The sequence below is a fragment of the Peromyscus eremicus genome, chromosome 3, assembly GCF_949786415.1.
Source record: "Peromyscus eremicus chromosome 3, PerEre_H2_v1, whole genome shotgun sequence".
In the NCBI taxonomy this organism is placed as follows: Eukaryota; Metazoa; Chordata; class Mammalia; order Rodentia; family Cricetidae; genus Peromyscus; species Peromyscus eremicus.
Window position 1 is genome coordinate 134,010,219 of NC_081418.1, and position 21,724 is coordinate 134,031,942.

Below are 21,724 nucleotides of genomic sequence, written 5' to 3' on the forward strand. Positions count from 1 at the left end.
ATCTTTCTTTCTTTTTCTTTTCTTTTCTTTTTTTTTTTTTTGAGACAAGCTCTGGGTGTAGCCCAAGGAGGGCTTGAATTATGTAGCCAAGGATGGTCTTGGCCTTCAGATCACCTGCGCCTCTCTAAGCACGTGCCATTATGTCCAGCTTGCAAATGTTTCTTAAAAGCAAAAGAATGAGCTGGCTGGAGAGATGGTTCAGCAGTTAAGAGCTCTGGCTGCTCTTCCAGAAGATACAGGTTCAATTTCCAGCACCCACATGGCTGCTCACAACCTTCTGTATCTCCAGTTCTGTGGGAATCAGATACTCTCTTCTGGCCTCCATGGGTGCCAGGCATGTACTGGTGCACAGACATACATGCAAAAAACACCCATAATGTGGGGTGGCGGTGGTGCACCCCTTTAATTTGCGGTGGTGCACGCCTTTAATCCCGGCACTCTGGAGGCAGAGCCAGGCAGATCTCTGTGAGTTCAAGGCTAGCCTGATCTACAGAGTAAGATCCAGGATAGGCCCCAAAAACTACACAGAGAAACCCTGTCTCAAAAAAAAAAAAACCAAAAAACAAAAAAAACAAACCACCCATAATGTAAAATAAAACAATTAAAAGATTTTTTTTTTTAAAAAAAGAAATACGTAACAAATGAATAAAGACACAAAGACTATAAAATAGAATGTTCAAATGTTGGGGCATCCATCTTCAGCCTACAGGCCTAGAATATCTGACAGACATTTCTGTGAAGCAGGCATTTTGAAAAGATTGTTCTACTTTGTCTTGGCAAAGTTCAGCAGTTTCTTTCTGTTTGTCCTGCTTGTCCAGTTTGGACAGCATACTGTCATCATTCAAAGCAAGGACAGTTTCTTGCCCAATGACTAACTTTGCCACAACGAAAGCAAACTCCATATGGAGGTTCTTCAATGCCCATCATCCTTTTTTGAACTAGATTGGTGCTGCCAGGAACAGATGTGTCTCACTGTCATGAAAAACCTGTTATTAAAACATCTTAAGCCAGGTAGTGGTGGCACACGCCTTTAAACCCAGCACTCGTGAGGCAGAGGCAGGTGGATCTCTGTGAATTCAAGGCCAGCCTGGTATACAGAGTGAGTTCCAGGACAGCCAAGACCGTACAGAGAAACCCTGTCTTGGAAAAAAAAAAAAGAAAAGAAAAAACAAAGCAAGACATTTTAAATGCTATATTCTGTAGGTCTCTGAAGTGTTTGAAAACTATCTATTTATCTAAAATATATGTCTGTTTGACCTTGAAAACATGTCTAACATAGCCACAAATTTGATTGTTATAGATGACTTACTACTAACCTGCATTTCTTATTATCCTACATAGCTTTCAAGGACTAGAACTTTACATTATATTTTAAAATGAGCTTCATAGGTACAATACCTTAAACAAGAACAGAAACACATATACAGGTATGTTCTAACAACAAAAAAAACCCCCTTAAATTTGTATCAATATACAAAAATCCATACCACTAAAATATTTGAGATTAATAGTTGCTTTTTAGTTAAAAGTAGATTCAACAATCTACCCTTTTATCCTATCATTCCTATATCCCCCCTTTTTCCTTTTAGAAGGAAATCCCTGAATGTAACCAACTTTGCTTATTTTTTTTCGCCTGACCATGACCAGTAACAACTTGCAACCAACCCCTCTAAACAATGACAAACATCCATAACCCTTCAAATGACCAAAAACCATCTACGCCACCTCTTGAGAATGTGGGTGTCCTGTTCTTAAAATTACTTCCTGTCATCTGGGGGTAACAGCATTTTTAGAGGACTCTGAGAAAATTGATAATGATAAAGTCCTGGGAGAACTAGCTGTATCATTTGTTGTCTAGTCTCTGTGTGTGATGGGAAAGTGCAGAGCTTATCTGAAGTCTTGCCTGGATAGTCTGTGAGGCTAGACCATCTCAGCTAGCTGCTTTGAAGTTGTTTTGGATGTAGATTTTTGAGGACACTGAAACAGAGGAATTCTGAGAGGCTGGATCACTTGGGCTACTTGTCTTTATTGGTATCTGATTCTTTTTTCTTAAAACACATAAACTTTCAAAGATAACGTACATATCTGCTTTAATACAAGTATGGAATGTACAAGTTGGTTAAAGATGATTTTCTGTTCTATGTTTGAGTAGGTAAAAGACATCTGTCAACTTTATAAATCCATTTGGACTACATACACAAACTGTAATATAAATCTCTATCCATGACATATGAAAGGATGGCATGTAGTAATAAGTCATGAGGACTCTGTAGCCAACAAGGTTTATTATGTCTCATCCAGTCTCAGAACTATTCCCATAGTAGAGGGATCAGCATATACATCACCTGTCTTGTAGTTTTTCTTGTTTTTTTTTTTCTTCATGTCTGTAGCTAAGATTTTCAGGTTTCCCTGAAATCTGATATTTATTAATTTTGAAGAAATCCATAGCTTTTTGTTTCCTGTGGAAACAAAAGCATAATCTCTCCCGCAATGAAACACACTGTCTGACTTCCATTCTGAAGTTAAGACATCCTTAAAATATATAGGCTAGTATAATTTGGCAGTTTTTAAATTATCCAATGTATCTTAGCAGCATTTTCCCTTCGCTCATCAGCATTCAAAGTTCAAAGTCATCAAAACACCATATAGAAGCCAGACATCCATCCTTACATGGCATATTTTTAAAAAATTTAAAAAATATTTTAAAAAAGACTTTATTATTTCTAAACAATTTATGACTGTCTATACCCATTTTCTTTTCTTTCTTTAGCATCTAAGCACATTTCCAAGCTTCCTGTACCTTTTCAGCGGTCTTTTTCAGTCTGGACCTGACTTTCTTTGCACCTGCAGCCCTCTCTGACTGCCAAACCTTAAACAGCTAGACCACAGGTCACGCAGCTCCACTTCCACTCAGCACAAGGCTCTGGTGGCTGGCCCCTCCCCGCTCCGTTCCCTAAGAACCTAGCCTCATGCAGGTGGGTGCTGGCTCCAGAGCTGCATTTACCAACCCCACCTCTAGGAGTTTGCTGAGTTTGTGCTGCAGCCTCAATTTCTAATTAGTCTCCCAATTTAGTAGTGCACCGTTCCAGTGCTCAGCTGCAAAGCAGGGCACCTTAAAGGACCCGTGCCTCTGCATGTCACAAGCACCAGGACTGCATGAAAGACTGCGGTTACTGGGAAGCCATGTGTCCAGCTCTGTGTTCAGAACTTTTTTCAGCTTTTTCAGGCCTTTTGTGGGTTGCGTTGGACACCAAATGTGGTGAGTCTTTCTTATAGGACTTTCTTGGACTGCCAGACTCCAAACAATGACACAGAGACTTATTGTTAATTATGAAAGCTTGGTCTTTAGCTTATGCTTGTTCCCAACCAACTCTTATAACTTAAATTAACCTGTTTCTATTAATCTACGTTGCTATTAACCTACCTTTCCTTCATTCTGTATGTCCAACTCCCTCCATGTCTTGCTGGCGTCTCCTGCCATGCCAGATTCTGACCCCTGAGTCCCTCTCTCTGTCTAGAAGTTCCAGCTATTCTCTCCTACATAGCTATTGGCCATTCAGCTCTTTATTAAACCAATCAGGTGCCTTACGTAGGTGAGGCAAAACATAGACACATCTTCATGTAGTGTAAAGAAATATCCCACAACAGCCATCTAATTCAGGATCCTGGAGTCTTAGATCAGGCAACATATTTTAAGGAATAAAAATCTATAAGGTACACTCATGACACAGAACAGAGCTGAGACGCCACCACTGATTCAGCTGCTGCTGTCCTGCTCTTGTGTCCAAGGATGATGGAATCAAACTGCAAGCCACACTTCTACTTCAACCACCCGAGAGTGTGTGACCCTTGCTCCACCATTTTTAAGGGGTCATATATCTTCAGAGAAAACCACACCCATAAGGCCAAAAATGCTCCATCTAACTGGTCATTGGACTGAATGGCAGAATTCCCACAGCAGCCATCTTGAGCCCAAATACTGAACTTTTTACTAACAGCACTGTAGTTCATCCATGAATGAATTTTATCTAAGACACACATTCTCTGTGTGAGGCACAGTCAAGCCTTCTTATGCTAAGGAATGCTAAGTTACCAACAAAACCTACAAAACTGCAAAATGGTGGCACCGAATAAGCTGTGGAAAAGACACTTGTTTACTGTGTGAGAATGGAATGAGGAAAGAGAGATTCATCTTGTTCAACCTCTGTTCTGTTTTCCCTATGTTCGGTGATTTTTTTTCTTTCTTTCTCTCTCTTTGTTTTCTTTCTTTCTTTTTTGGTTACTATTTTAAAGTTAGAATGAAGTAAATGAGTTGAATATTGATTTAAATCCCATATCTCTCCCCTTGGGATTGAGCCAAAGGCTTTGCCAGACAAGTGCTCTACCACTGAGCTGCATCCCCAAATCCACTGTTTCTTTTTGAATCAATCTGTGTGGCTCAGAGTAGCTTTCAACTCAGGTCTCAAAGTGTCGCAGCACAGGTATGTGGGTTCACTCGAATCTGTGGAAAGAAGACTCAGAGGTGCCTTTAGAATGAATCTAGCCTTTCTCCGCTGCATGGGGGATCCAGTCTCTAAGGACTGAAACACTTTCCCTTCACCCAGGGTATTTTTATTTCTCTGTATTTACACTTTAGCCAGTTGATTTCCATATGTTCAAAACAACCTGAAAGAAGTTCCCAAAAACACAATGCCAAGTGCAAATTCCTCTACTCATCAGGTACCACAGTTTTCCCTGTTTCCTGAATCAAGCTTTGCATAGGCCTCTGTATCCTTGGAAGACTCTGAGAAAAGAGACATATAGGGTGACAAGAGAAATAAAAGGTGTCTGCTAAACAAAATATGGATTAGGGCTAGGTGCTACTCTCTGGAGCCAGGCCAGGTATAGCCCAATGGGAGTGCAGCCACAGATCCCCCTTTCTATATACAAAAATCAATTATCTTGAAGGTTATGCAGTTTCACAGCATACACAGCCTTTTTTCTATCTATTTGTCTTACAATCTTACGTAAGTAGACCAAAACACAGTTTAAGGCCAATAAAGTTACTATTGCTAGAACAAGAGCAACACCTGCGAGGATAAGAAATCTATTAAAGTGATTCATAGGATTGAATGAGGCTGTGGCATCCGCAAGACTTTCCATAATGTCCATTCCTGTCATATCAGGTAACTTTTTCACATAAGTTTCTTTAATTCCTTTCTGTAAATTATAAACCATTTGAGAAGAATTAGGGTGACCTAACAAATGCATCTTAACCTTTTCCCAATCACACTGCTTTCATTAAATCTTAAGGGTGTGATACAATAAGAAGAAACATTCCAATCACATTTTAATTTTATCTGCTCCTTCAAAATTTCTAACTGATTCCCTAACAATACAACAGTTTCCCTTAATTCAGCTGATTCATTTACTATCTCATTATCAATCTTATTTCGTTCAGTTCAAAGTTCTGAATGTTTATGCCAGTCTCCAATGAATTCAGCGGTTTGGATTTCTTTATGAAACCCCACTCCAGCTGTTGCTGCTGGAGCTGTCAATGCAATGATTCCCATAATAACTGCAACCACCAGTCCAACCATACGACATGTTCTTTTTAATATTCTTTCAGCGAGCTTCTGTACCAGGACCATCACAGGAGAGTCTTGCCATGGCCTCGACAACTTCACTGGTATCCAGATTGCTGGCCTTGCTCTAAGAATGCATAAGCTTTTAAAGGTCAAATTTAAAAACATACTAGAATTAACACAAGTCTGAAGGGTACAGAGTTCACAAGTGATGCTGTAATTATTTGGGTGCCATTGTACAGGCCCTTAAAGTAGCAAGTAAGGAAATGGTACACAATCCATAAAAGGATGGCTTTGATTTAGTCTAAAAGACAGAGTGTATTTATCATCCTTAATATTTAATTTTGCTTCCTATGCTTTAAGAGGGTGGAAGGCATTTGTCAGTTTCCACAAGTGAATCTAAATTGAATTGCCAAATTGCAGGAGAGGACTTGCCATTCCGACTCCATGCCACCGAATAGGTTCATTAACAGAAGCATTGATTTCCACAGTTCCATTTAAATTATACTGTTTCCAACTTAACTGAGTGAGAATATTTTCCTTGAGGGGAGCCGTAAGGTCTCCATTCTATGACGTCTCCTTTGGAGATATTAATTAGCACTCGAGGTTTCTCACTCTTACACTGTTGGCAATGTACCCAGTCAGATTCCTTGTTAGTAACCCTCATCTCACAGAATGGTAGATTTATGGAACTAGTAGCATTAATTTCCTGTCCTTTAAAACCAGATACATGAAGCATATAAAACTTGTTACGATAATCTTGGGTAGTATTGACTATGGATAGCCATACTTGAGAGGTAAATTTTAGGCATTGAATTTTATTTCCCATGTAGATAGGAATTCCTTGTACTCCAACAGTGTAATTGTCAATCATTTTACCCTCCTCCATTGGCTGAGCAGGACCTCGGTTGTCATAAGGACCAGGTAGCCAAGAAGATTCACTAACCGTTACAGGAATATTGGTATCTCCCTAACTTACTGCTAAGTTAATTGGAGGATTGGGGATATAAGCCCAATAATTATGATCCATCCCTTTTACCTGCACTGTTACCACAGGAAGCGTGTCAACAAATAAGTTTGTAGCATTCAGAGGCTTGTGAGTCACACAAACTCTTTAGCTGTCCCCAGGTTGGGGGGGGGGTTAATTGTTTGTTGCAAAGGTCTCCTGTGTCTCAACTTTGGCAGAGGCATCCCTGCCTCTGCAGCATCTTGGAGATGTCTCTTGCTCATACTGGGATTTTTATCAGTTTGATGGGATCCACAGTTTATTATCTCCTGTGGAAACGTAAGATAACCTTGGCCCTAACTTAGCACTTTCCCTGGACTATTTTGATGTTAAAACATTTATAATATGTGGGCTGACTCGATTCAGCAATTCTTTCCATAACTCAATGTTGTTCCTGTTTCATTAGCATTTTAAAAAATATTAAAGTTAATAAGGCATTATGTAGTCTATCCCTGGGGGTCCTCATATCCCCTTCTGTTTAGCAAGCATCTCTTTTAGAGTGTGATTAGATCTTTCAACAATTACTTGTCCTGTAGGATTGTATGGTATCCCGGTAACATGTTTTATGTTATAATTCATAAAAAATTATTTCGTTTTACTGGAAACATAAGCTAGGGCATTATCAGTCTTAATTTGTGCTGGTATGCCCATTACAGCCATTGTTTCTAATAAATGTGTAATTATAGAATCTGCCTTTTCAGAACTTAAGGCAGATGTCCATTGGAATCCTGAGTATACATCAATGGTATGATGAATATATTTTAATTTTTCAAAATCTACCAAATGAAATACATCCATTTGCTAAATTTTATTCCTTTGTGTACCTTTAGGATTAGTTCCTGCAGGTAAAGGAACTTGATTATAAAAAGAACAAGCAGAGCAGTTTTTAAAATTTCCTTAGCTTGTTCCCAACTAATAGAATACTATTAACATGGTGTTTCTTATGAAATTCTGAGGCTTCCAACACAGATCCTATCAATAATTGATCAATTTCCATATTTCCTCCTGCTAATGGCCCAGGCAACCCAGTATGGGGTCGAATATGGGTAATGTAAAGTGGGCAATATCTTTCTCGGATTGTCTGATGTGGTTGTGCAAACAAAAAAGTTAATTCTGAATTATCAGGAATAAATTCAGCAGTCACTATATGCAATACAACCCTTTCAGCATATTGAGAATCAGTAATTATGTTGAGAGGTTCCTTAAAGTCTAATAAAATCATCAGAATGGCATACAGCTCTGATTTTTGAACTGAGTCATATGGACTTTGAACAATCTTCCTGATGTTCCCTGCCGTATAACCAGACATTCCTAGTTTATTTGCATCATTATACAATGTAAGAGCCCCAGAAATAGGTGCCTTTTTTATTATGAGGGGAAGAATCCATTCAGTTTTTATAAACTGAATTTGCTTACTTTTTGGATATTTGTTGTTAATTTCTCCTAAGAAATTACTACAAGCTCTTTGCCAATCATCATTAATCTTCCACAATTGCCTAATTTCAGTATTGGTTTAGGGTTCCATAATCTCAGCTGGATCCATACCTGACAATGGACCAAGTCTTAATCTTCCCTTTTTGATTAGCTCAGAAACTTTTTCTATATACGTTTTAAATTTTTAACTCTGTTTGTGAGCCAAGAAAATCCATTCCAAAATATAATACTCTCTCTTCATAATGAGTCCAGTAGTGAAGGTAAAATTACTAAAATACAACTCTTTGTGAGGTCTAATCTATCCACATAGGCATTTTGCGATTTTTGTTCTACCAGGGCTAATTCTTCTTCAGCCTCAGCTGTTAACTGTCTTGGACTGTTTCAATCTGAGTCACCTTGCAAAATTTGAAACAAATTAGTTAATTCTTGAGTAGACAATCCAATTGTAGGCTGAAACCAGTTAATATCACCTAATAATTTTTGAAAATCATTAGGAGTATGCAATTGATCTCTCCTAATTTGTACCTTTTGTGGCTGAATTCTCAGTTTACTTAATTTATAGCTTAAATAGCTAAGAGAATCTCCTCTTTGTATTTTTTCAGGAGAAATTTGTAATCCGCTACAGGGTAAAATTTTCTGAACCATATTAAACTTTTTTTTCTAAAGTATCTGTATCAGAAGCAGCCAATAAAATATCATCTATATAATGATAAATAATAGACTAAGGAAATTGTTTATGAGCCATTTTCAGTGGTTTATTTACAAAATATTGACATAAAGTTGGGCTATTTAGCATTTCCTATGGGAGGACATTTCAATGATATCTCCTTACTGGTTGAGCATTATTATAAGTAGGAATTGTAAAAGCAAATTTTTCTGTATCCTGTTCTTGTAAAGGGATAGTAAAGAAGCAATCTTGTAAATCAATAACTATAACAGGCTAATTTTTAGGTAATAAAGAAGGTAAAGGAATCCCAGGCTGTAAAGATCCCATAGGTTGAATTATCTTATTAACAGCTCTTAGATTAGTTAACATTTTCAATTTTTCCAGATTTCTTTTTTTAATTACAAATACAGAAGAATTCCAAGGGCTAGTAGTTTCCACGATGTACTTAGTGTCTAACTGTTCCTTTACGAGTTCTTCAAGTGCCCGCAAGTTTTCTTTAGTTAAGGGCCACTGCTCTACCCATACAGGCTTCTCAGTTAGCCATTTTAAAGGCAGAGTAGTTGGGCTACTGGCATTGGCCCCTACTCCAAATTTGGACAGCCAGTTCCTGCCCTATCTTGCCTTTGTACAACCTGCATAACTTGTGACTTTCCTTTATAATTCTTTTCAATACCTTTCCCAGGAACATACCCCATTTTTAACATCGTTTTACAAACTGTTTCTGAAATCATAGGAATATTAATTTGAGCTCCCCATTGTTGTAACAAATCTCTCCCCCATAAATTCATGGCTGTATCAGCCACATAAAGCCTTGATATCCCTTCCTGTCCTTATGGCCCTAAACATTTAATCCATTCTATATTCTTGTTTTACTTGAGATAAGGTATTGCTGACTACACTATGCCTACAAATTGAATGGAGACTTCTTGTAAAGGCCAGTTGGGATCCTAGGATTCTTGTGAAATTATAGGTACATCAGTATCAGAATCCAATAATCCTTCAATCTCAATCCCATTTAACTTTATTTTTAATTTTGGTCTTTCATCATTAATGACTGACCTTTTTCCCAGTACTTCCAAAACCTCCTGACCTGCTCCCTGGAGCTGCTTTGCCTTTTAAAAATGGCAGTAACAACAACTGAGCAGTTCTATCACCAGCCTTTATCTGCCTAGTCTTTTTTACATACGCCATCTGTGAAAGTATTAAAGACAATACATATAGGATTTTAAGAGGTAACTTTAGGCAACACTCTGGAGTACTTTTACAAACTCTTAGATAGAAGATCCTTTTTTATAGATCCCAAGTAACACATTAATGCAACTTGCCAATTTTTAACAGTGTGGATCAAACAATTTACCTGTATTTTATTTAGTGGAAAAATAATTTTGTAAGTTCTTTATCAGTAAGAGATTATTTTCTATGGGTTTTTGTCCTAGCAACCACACTATTTAATAAGCTAGCAACCCAATCTGTTTCAGGTGTTACATTTTTAAGACTTTAACCAAGAATTTCTAGGAAGCAATTTAAAGAGCAGAGCCAAATTCTCAGTAATGATAATCAGAGAAGAGCATACTCAATATAGAGTTGAAAATTGTGAATCCTGTTCCTTCAGTTTATCAACCATGAGAATCAAACATTCATCCAAACAATTTAGGCAATCTAAAGAACAGAACATCCTCTATACAATGAATGATTAACATCTCTGGAAATTCAAACAGCATCATCTTAGCATTCCATGTCCTGACAGTAACCATTCTTTACCAGAAGTTGAGCCTATTTAAAGTTCTTCTTTCTTCCACTAAGGGACTACTAATAATGAGTTATTCTGGGGCTGGAGAGATGGCTCAGCAGTTTAGAACACTGGCTGCTCTTCCTTGCTCTCAATTTCCAGCAACCACATGGTGGCTCACAACCATCTGTAATAAGATTTGGCACCCTCTCATGGTGTGCAGACATACATGCAGACAGAATACTATATACATAAATACATTTTTTAAAAAATGAGTTATTCTCATCATTAGGGAAAAACAAAAAAACATTTCCCATGAAGGGATCTTTAATATTGAGTTATTCCCACTCTGAGGAAAAAATAAAAAATATTTAAACCAAAGTTAAGCAGACTGACAACAAAATTCTAAGCTCTGGATCCATCCATTTGTCTGCAAACCTCATGATGTCATTGTTTTTCTCTGCTGAGTAGTATTCCATTGTGTATATGTACCACATTTTGTTTATCCATTCTTCAGTTGAAGGGCATCTAGGTTGTTTCCATGTTCTGGCTATTACAAACAATGCTGATATGAACATCGCTGAACAAGTGCTGTTGTGGTGTGGTTGAGCATTCCTTGGGTATATGCCCAATCCTGAGTGAGGTAACCCAGACTCAGAAAGACAAACATGGTATGTACTCACTCATAGGAGGATACTAGATGTGGAACAAGGATGACTGGACTGCTACTCACATCACCAGGGAGGCTACCTGGAAAACAGGACCCCAAGAAAGACACGGGGATCGCCCAATGACAGAGAAATGGAAGAGATCTACATGAACAGCCTGGACATGAGTGGGGGTAATGAAGGGCAAGGGTTGAGGGAAAGAGAACTTGGGGGAGCGGGAGATCCCAGCTGGATCAACAACAGAGAGGGAGAACAAGGAATAGGAGACCATGGTAAATGAAGACCACATGAGAATAGGAAGAAGCAAAGTGCTAGAGAGGCCCACAGAAATCCACAAAGATACCCCCACAACAGACTGCTGGCAATGGTCGAGATACAGCCCGAACTGACCTACTCTGGTGATGGGATGGCCAAACACCCTAATTGTCGTGCTAGAAACCCCATCCAACTACTGAGGGATCTGGATGCAGAGATCCATGGCTAGACCCCGGGTGGATCTCTGGGAGTCCAATTAGCGAGAATGAGGAGGGTTTATATGAGCGAGAATTGTTGAGACCAAGGTTGGATAAAGCACAGACAAATAGCCAAACAAATGGAAACACATGAACTATGAACCGATGGCTGAGGGGTCACCAACTGGATCAGGCCTTCTGAATAGGTGAGACAGTTGATTGGCTTGATCTGTTTGGGAGGCATCCAGGTAGTGGGACCGGGTCCTGTGCTCATTGCATGAGTTGGCTGTTTGAAACCTGGGGCCTATGCAGGATCGCTTGGCTCGGCCTGGGAGGAGGGGACTGGACCTACCTGGACTGAGTCTACCAGGTTGATCTCAGTCCTCGGGGGAGGCTTTGCCCTGGAGGAGGTGGGAGTGGGGGGTGGGCTGGGGAGAAAGTGAGGGGGGCCGGAGGGGGGAGAACAAGGGAATCCGTGGCTGATATGTAGAACTGAATTGTATTGCAAAATAAAAATAAAAATTAAAAAAAAAATTCTAAGCTCTGGGCTTGCTGTGCTTGTTCAGGCTGTAGCCGTGAGGCTACCTATTAATTCTTTGTAATTCAGATGCCACTGCTCTGCTCTGGCAGGCAGAAAGAGCTCAGAGTTTTAGTTATCCTCAATTTCTTATATTGGAAAGAGCCTTTTCTTCTTCCTCTATTTTTGTTGGGAAGAGGCTTTTTTTCTTTCCTTTGTTTTTCTTTTATGAGAACTTTTCATGTTTAGGCCTAGTTTCCATATTTTCCTCCCGTTTACCAGGAAAATCTTTTTTTCTTGATTAAGCATTTCTCCCCTTTCTATAGGGAAATTTTCTTTTCTTTTCTTTCCTTCCCTCTTCTCTATTGGGAAGATTCCCTTTTTTATTTTCTTTCTTTCCCTTTCTCTGTTGAGAAAGGTCTTTTCCCTTGATTTATTTCCTGTCTCAGGAGCCATTCTGTTTCTATCTTGAAAAACTGTACAGTTACCGCTTTTGCTTTTGACAAGCATTTTAGCAACTGTGCATTTTGTTGCTCCCGAGATGGGGAATTTAAATTCCCCATGACCCTGCCAATCCTGGAGTCCTCTTACCCTGAGAATGCTTCCTTCCAGTTCTTAAGATGGCCGGCTCCTCTGTCCTTCTCCAGCAGATTCTTTGTCTTTCTTCAAGCCACGAGTTGGGGGCCAGTTGTCACAAAGTGTCCCAATTATCACATTGGGCACCAAATGTCGAGAAGTGTAGTGGCACGGGTGTGTGGTTCAGGCGGATCCATGGAAAGAAGACTCAGAGGCACCTTAAGAATGAATTTAGCCTTTCTTGGCTGCAGGGGGACCCAGTCTCTAAGGACTGAAACACTTTCCCTTCGCCCAGGGTATTTTTATTTCTCTGTATTTACACTTTAGCCAGTTGATTTCCATATGTTCAAAACAACCTGAAAGAAGCTCCCAAAACACAATGCCAAGTGCAAATTCCTCTACTCATCAGGTGCCACAGTTTTCCGTGTTTCCTGAATCAAGTTTTGCATAGGCCTCTGTATCTTTGGGAGACTCTGAGACAAGAGTCATATAGAGGACCAGAGAGATAAAAGGTGTCTGCTAAACAAAATATGGATTAGGGCTAGGTGCTACTCTCTGGAGCCAGGTCAGGTGTAGCCCAGCGGGAGTGCAGCCACATCCTTTCTAGTGCTGGAATGATAGGTATATTCTACCATGCCTGGCTCAACTATTGATTTTAGGTGATAGCTAAATTTTGGAGGGTAGGTGACCACAAATATGGGGCTCACAAATAATGCTGTAACTTGAATGTACTCTGTACGTCTTACAGATGAAGATGTTCAAAGAAAAGGAAGAACTTCCCGATGCAGAATTACATATTCTTTCAGGGCCTGAGTCTGGAGATAATTAGATTTATTTGTGGCATTTTTGACTATTGGCAAATTACTTAATCACACTGTATCAGTTTCTTCACTTGTCAGATGGGCATAACAGTAGAACCTACTGTGTGTGAGAATTAGCGCTACAGCGAACATAAGCATGCAGAACACTGTTAAATACTTAAAAATGTTAGTCATTAGTGTAATTCAACCATAAGCACAGGAATATTAATATGCTGTAAGTCAGGATCTTGGATAGGTATTCCTGGGTTTTTGGCATCTTGGTTGGTTTTTGTCAATTTGACACAAACCTAGACATACCTGGAAAGAGGAAATCTTAATTTAGAAAATGTTGCCATAAGATTGGCAAATCTGTAGGACATTTTCTTGATTAATGGTTAATGTGGAAGGGCTCCACCCACTGTGGGGCAGGTGGTTCTGGGTGTATAAAGAAGCAAGAGGAGCAACCCAGGAGGAACAAATCAGTACACAGCCCTCCTCCTCAGGGGCTTTTATTGGCTTCAGTTCCTGCATGCCATTCCCTGCCTTGAGTTCCTGCTATGGTTTCCTTCAAAGGACTGTGATGTGGAAGTGTAAGCAAAATAAACCCTTTCCTCCCCAGGTTGTTTTTCCATGGTGTTTTATCACAGCAATGGAAAGCTAACTCAGATAGCATCTTATTCAATGATGAAGTAAAGGCACACACAGATTAGCTAAAGTACCAAGGAAACTTTGTTCAAAGCTGTTGTGCCCTGGGCATGAGACCCCCAAAGAGACCACCAGAGACACGAACTCACCGAAATGCAAGAGCAAGGTTTATTGAAGCAATTCAAGCCACAGCAGGGCCCTCGTCAAGCCATCCAACACAGTGGAGGCTGGAAGAGGTGCCTGCCCCTCTGCAAGCTCAGTTTTTAAAGGCAAAAACCACAAGGTTGCATCATTTAGGGGTGCTAGTATGGGTACAGTTTTGATTGGCTCAAGTTTTAGAGGCTTTTCAGAATTTCTGTGTTATCTCACTTTGTAGTTTTAACTGGTTGTTGGTCAAACTTTATAGATTACCTCCAGCATTGGGGCATTTTGTGGTTAATCAATTGCTACCAGATAGTCCTTCAAACATCCTGACTTTGTACTTTTGACCATCTCTGGCATTGAGGCATTCTGTGGTTAATCAGTTGCTACCAGATGGCTCTTCAAACATCCTGACTTTGTCCTGGGATCTATGTCAGCAGCTCTGAGAATTTTGAAACTCAGGCCTGTTTCAAGCTGGGATGAGGGGCTTGCTCGAAATGGGGGTGCTTTGGTTCTTCAAAATCAAAGCTGTAGTATATACAGGAAAGAAATAATCTGTAAAGGTTGACGGTGGGCTGGCCACATGGATGAAAAAATACTCAGGGGCCTCGAGTTTGAGCTTTCTGTAAATTTATTTATTTATTCTACTTTACTGTACTGATGTTTTGTCTGTATGTATCTCTGTGGACCACATGGATGCCTGGCACCTGCAGAGGTCAGAAGAAGAATCCTGGAACTAGAGCTATGTATGGATGGTTGAGGGCCACCCTGTGGATGCTGGAAGCTAAACCTGGGTTCTCTACAAGAACGACTAGTTCTCTTAACCACTGAGCCTTCTTTCCAGTCCCTCTTATGGGATTCAAAAGAAGAAGTTTGGTTGTTAAGAGGTATGAACCAGTGTTTTTTTTTTTTTTTTCTATTTTGATTGACAGGCTTAGATTAGGTAAGCCTTTGCTCACTGTGCATCTTTTTTCCTATAATGCATCTAATTTTAATCATATGCATGCCCAATTATGAATAGGTTTAAGATAGTAATCAGGGGGTTCTCCTTAAAACTGAGAGGACACAATTTGCCTTATGGCAAAGGCATCCAAAACCAGTCTAGGCCAGATTGGCCATCTGTTTTCCATAGAATGTATGTTCTCAAATACAGTTGAATAGAAATTCTCCTTCAGACGAGTGGTTTCTGGTTTTTGCAAGGGGGATGAGAAACTTACTCCATTGTTTGGAGAGGGATGTGTGCACAACTTGATGTAGATTACTAAGATTTACCGGGTGCTTTGTTAGAAGAGGGGCGTGTGCACAGCCCAAGCCAATGGGAGTCCGGGGCTGCTAAGCTATTCCCTAACTTGCCTCAATCATATATGCAAACAGGTAAACGAAGGTTATACATATGTGCTGCCTTGGCATTTAGGGTTTCCTTTGATAGAGTTAGAGCTCGGATAGACAAATCACTGACCTGTGAATCTCAGCATAATTTTTTTTCCAGACAGGGTTTCTCTGTGTAGCCCTGGCTATTCTGGAACTCACTCTATAGACCAGGCTGGCCTCAAACTCACAGAGATCTGCCTGCTTCTGCCTCCTGAGTATAGGAATTAAAGGTGTGCACTCACTGAAGAGATGGGTCGCAGGTTAAGAGTGCTTGCTGTTCTTCCAGAGGATGAGAGTTTTATTCCCAGCAACCACAAACACCTGTAACTTCAGCTCCAGATGATCTGACCCTTTCTTTTGTTCGCTGGGAGCACTTAGTCATCTGCACACACACACACACACACACACACACACACACACTCATTTACATAATTAAAAATAAAAAGAATAAAGTCTTTTAAAAAAATGCTGTGCATGGTGGTGCACGCCTTTAATCCCAGCACTCAGGAGGCAGAAGCAGGAGGATATCTGTGAGTCCAGGACTAGCCTGGTCTGCATAGTGAGTTCCAGGACTCCAGGGCTATGTAGAGAGAGTCCCTGTCTAAAAAAAAAAAAACAAGCAAACAAATACACAAAACAAACAAAAGGCATGTGTCATCATGGCTGGCTTTAAATTTTTAATTTTTTTAACATAGATTTTTTATTGATTCTTTGGGAATTTCACATCGTGCACCGCAATCCCACTCATTTCCTAGTCCCTCGATATCCACTCTTCACCCCTGCAGCATCCCCTCTTAAAAGAAAATTAAAAAAACAAACAAACCAAACCCCCACACTTCACTCCCCATTTTCCTGCCTCTCCCTCACCTCCTCATCTGTTGCAGTGGCATTGGGACTGCGGTGTATTACACAGTGTACCCCTTTGTCCAAACAGCTTTATTTGCAAATGTTCATTGTAATGAGTTGTTGGTCTGGTTCAAGGCCTCTGGCTTCTGGTATACCCTCAATACTGAGCCCTCACTGAAACTCCCCTTGGACATCCTACTGTTGCCCTGAGTCCTGGAGATCCTGCACTCATTCCAACAGGTCATAGATGGGGTAGATGTTGGGGTGGGCCAACTCAAAGCCTTGGATGTGGGCCTAAATTTTTAATTTTTTTTTTTTTTTTTTTTTTGGTTTTTCGAGACAAGGTTTCTCTGTGTTGCTTTGTGCCTTTCCTGGAACTCGCTTTGGAGACCAGACTGGCCTCGAACTCACAGAGATCCGCCTGCCTCTGCCTCCCGAGTGCTGGGATTAAAGGCATGCGCCACCACCCCCAGGAAATTTTTAATTTTTTAAAAAATGTTTTTTTTTTTTTTTTTACCTGTATGGGTGTTTTGCCTACATGTCTATGTACCACTGTGTACCTGGTGCCCACAGAGTCCATAATAGGGCATATGAGCCACCATGTAGGTGCTAGGAATCTAACCCAGATCCTCTGATAGAGCAGCCAGTGCTCTTAATCTCTTAGCCACCTTTCCAGCCCCTCATCATACCTTTAAAAAACTGTATTGTAGGGCTGCCCGATAACTCGATGGTTAAAGGCACTTGCTGCCAAGTCTGATAACTTGAGTTTGACTCCAGAACCCGTATAGAAGGAGAGAAGTAACTCTAGCAAGTTATCCTGTGACCTCCACACTCAAACCCCAGCACACACACACATGCCTGTGGATACATACACAAATAAATAGATGTAATAACAAATTTTAAAAGATTTTTTCTGACAATCGAGTCTATGAGCTACATCCTGTCAGACTGTTCACTGAGTAAGCACTATGCTGGAAAAGAAGTACTTTCTCAGTGACTTAACGTAGCATCTATGCTGACTCCACCTGTCTCATGGTGTAGTAAGGAATGGTTGTAACTAATGTGAAAAGCAAATGCTGCTTTTAGTGCCTTATTCTCCTAATTACAGCTAGCACTTGTGACATGCCTCGCAGCCTTGTTACAAGGATTCTTAAAGGGTGAATCACTGCTTCAGACCTCCTGGGTCTGAGTCATCATCATCATCCCCTGCTGCAGAGACATTTTTCCAAAATCATCAGGAAACAGAACCTTAACTTAAGGGTTCTTATTTGGGACTTTAAGCTAGTGTTGTCAACATAGTCTTCGCTCTTCAGAGCAGTAGGACTTGATAATGTTTTCTCCCAAGGCTGAGATGGCTTTGATCCTAAATTCCTAGTGCTAGGTCACAAGGTCATGATGAGTCATGGGCTAAATACTCAGGTCCCAGGTGCTGCTCTGGATGTTGAGAATGGTAAACAGATCAGTTAGAATTTATTTCTCCTTAGATTTAGAGGTGGTCAGCTGAGAGTTGCAGGCTGGGCCAGTTTAACCTGACTCAGTAACTCTAGCACGGTATTGGAGCACAAGGAGCAGGAATGGTTACATTCAGGCCAACGGCTGACATTATCCACTGTTAATTAAGATACCATGGGATTAGGGATTAGACTGGGCAGTGGTGGCACACGCCTTTAAGCCCAGCGCGGGAGTGAGGCAGAGGCAGGCAGATCTCTGAGTTCAAGGCCAGCCTGGTCTATGGAGTGAGTTCCAGGACAGCCAGAGCTACATTGAGAAGCTCTGTCTCAAAAAACAAACAAAAAACCCCAAACAAAGCAAAACAAAAGATATCTTGGAATTATGCTATGACTGATACCATGTTTTCTACATTTATGTCCTTATTCGTTTTTGTTTAATTTTAGTGTGCATGTATGAGGTGTGTGTGTGTGTGTGTGTGTGTGTGTGTGTGTGTGTGTGACTTGTGTGGAGCGACTTGTGTGGAGCGCAAAGGACGACTTTCAAGGGTTGGTTCTCCTTCCACCTTCTTGAGGCAGGGTCTCGTTTCTGCTGTGCTGTGAAGCACAGGGCTAGCTGTCTTAAGAAGGCTCTGGGGGTTGACCTCAGGTGGTTAGATTTGCTCGCACGGCAAGTGCCTTTATGCACTCATCCATCACGCAGGTCCTGTTCTCTGCTCAAAGTGTCGTTCTTTTGAATTAAAAACCTAGCACGTGTCTACTGTAAAGATCAAATGTAGACATGCTCAAAGAGGAATTAAGTTTCTTTCTCACTTCCTCCTTTCAAGTGCATTTCCTTAGGTTATAAGATGCGAGCTGTGTGTCCTTTGCTAAGTTCTCTGTGTGTAGCTGAGTAGTTGGTTAACATGATTGTCAGCTTGAGAGGATCTGGAATCACCCAGGAGACAAACCCTGCAATTTTTTTTTTACTTGAGAAAAAACTTTTGGCTTATATTCAATGAAAAACTTGTGTATGTTATCTTGTAACTAGCATCTTGGGTGCTTCTCAAGTTGTATAGTGTGATGCGGTGAAAAGTGTTACTTCAAAAATTATGAGATCCGAGATTCCCGCCCTGGCTGCTTCATCAACTCTGTTTTTAGAGAAATGAATCATTATGACCAGGATGCAAATCTCTTACATGTAAAATGCCAGATTTATACTTAATACCACTCAGGGTCATTTGAGCAAAGAAACATAGACAAACAATGATTCAAATCTCATTATAATTTTTATTATCACTGTGTAGGAGCATCAGGAGTTAGGGATTTTCTTTTCTTTTTTTTCTTTCTGTTTTTTTTGTTTGTTTGAGACAGGGTTTCTTTTGTAACCTTGGCTGTCCTGGATCTCGCTCTGTAGGCTTGCCTTAAGCTCACAGAGATCTGCCTGTCTCTGCCTCCCAAGTGCTGGGATTAACGGTGTGCGCCACCACTGCCCCTGCAATAGTATTGTGTCAGAAGTGGGATTCAAACCCATTCTCCATGTGGAGCTCAGAATCCCCAAACAGGGAAGCTGAGCTTGAGTCTAGTGCCTTAGATCACTTGGGTATCCTGACATGCTGTTTCCTCTTTTTCTAAAAAATGATTTACTTCTTTTTATTTTATGTGCTTTGGTGTTATGCCTGCATTTACATCTGTATGAGAGTGTCAAATCCCTTTGAGCTGGATTACAGACAGTTGTAAGCTACCATGTGGGTGCTGGGAATTGAACCTGGGTCTTTTGGAAGAACAGCCAGTGTGCTTAACTGAAAGTATCAGGCAGACACCATAACAGCTTCTCAGTCTTCTCTCAGAGATTAGGCCTCAGTTTGTTTCCTGAGACTTGAGCAAGCAGTTTCTGGGAGGGCCATGAACAAAAGACATAGTCCTTGCAGTAGCTCCCTTCTGCACGTACTCTGACCACTCAAGGTTCAGCCAATTGTTTACTGTCTGTGACCCCTCACCAACTTAGAGCTATGTGCATGAGTCAAGGACAGAACCTGGGCCACTGAGTCAGCCTCCACAATCAGTACATGCTAGGCCAGCCAGCCTCCATGGCAGCTCAAGGACAAAGCCTGGGACTTGTCCAGGCCTGCCCTAAAATGGTAACTGTAACCCCCAACTAACCCTAGCCAGTTCCATTCCTATGTAGTCTGAGACCCCAAGCCCCACCTGCTTTAAAAACTCTGCCCCATTGCTACTCAGGGTCTCTCCTGCTCTGCTGCTTTGTCAGATGGCTGGAGAGATCCAAGTTAACTTGTAACCATTCAAAGATTCTTTGCTTTTACATCAGATTTGGTCTCTTGGTGGTCTTTGGGGGGACTCTGGGTACAACATAACCATTGAGCCATCTCTCCAGCTCCAAGAGTTACAGAATTTTATATTCTAATAAATACCATTGGTAACATTGTTTTGGACAAATTAGGTTACAATTTACAAACTTGTAAAAAAATAACTTTTTGTGTATTGGTAAAGAAGACTGGGAACAGTCAATAAAACTGTGATTCATTTTCATGTTTACATTTTATCTAAAAGTAATCACAATTTGAAATGGATGAGGTGACATCATTTCCAAGAAAAGTGCTTTTACACAACTTGGGTAAATCATGTGTACTTGGGAAGTCACACAAGAGAAAATTATTTTGATTTTTAGTAGGTCATCTGAACCTGTGAGTTGTGTAACCAGCTACCCTCTACATGGATAGAAGTGAGTTCTAATCAGGGTACCCCATGCCCTGCTGAGACAGGTGTTCACTGCATAGCCCAGGCTGACCTTAAACATAGCCCAGGCTGGCCTTAAGCTCATAGAGATCTGTGGGCCTCTGCCTCCCACCAAGGCATTTTTTAATTATCTTGATTGGGAAAGAACAAATGCCAATCAGGCTGTAATGATAATGTAATACAAATATGTCTAAAATTTTATTACATACTAGAAATTATGCTGAATGCTATTGATACAGGGGAATTTGGGGTCCCCTTTTGGGTATCTCATTAATAAAAGGATTTAAGAATTGATTCAAATGGAAGTTGTAGCTAGAGTTTTCCTGCTTGGCCCACAGTCAGGGCAAATCTCTCTCACCTGCCAGTCCCACAGCCGCTCAGACCCAGCCAAGTAAACACAGAGACTTATATTGCTTACAAACTGTATGGCCGTGGCAGGCTTCTTGCTAACTGTTCTTACATCTTAAATTAATCCATTTCCATTAATCTATACCTTGCCACGTGGCTCGTGGCTTACCGGCATCTTCACATGCTGTTTGTCATGGTGGCGGCTGGCAGTGTCTCTCTGACTCAGCCTTCCACTTCCCAGCTTTATTCTCCTCCTTGTCCCACCTATACTTCCTGCCTGGCCACTGGCCAATCAGTGATTTATTTATTGACCAATCAGCAACACACTTGACATACAGACCATCCCACAGCAGGAAGTACAAAGACAATTTAGTAGTTTCAAAGAAAAACGTCAGGGCAGGCAAGCTGTAAAACCTTAGCAGCTGCCCAGAAGAGGATGATGGCGGAGAGAAGGGAAAAGCCATGCTATGTCAGCTGGCTGCGGGTCAGACACATGACAGGGAAGCCACCACTTGGGTAGGATGAACGCTCTAGAGAAAGAGTGAGGAAGCCCAAAATGTTGGGGTGGTGGGGAAGCCCAGAGTGTTAAGGAAACTTTGCTTAGAAAAAGACATAAAAAAGAAGAAAAGGAAAAGGTATATTTTTCTGAATAATTCAGAAGAGTGAGCAGATTTACAACCCCCCATGGGTGCAGTTCATAAGTCACTGCACTAGGTACAGCGATTCCGGAAAGGAAAAGTGCAGTATCTCATTAAAGGGCTAATTAATCCACCCAT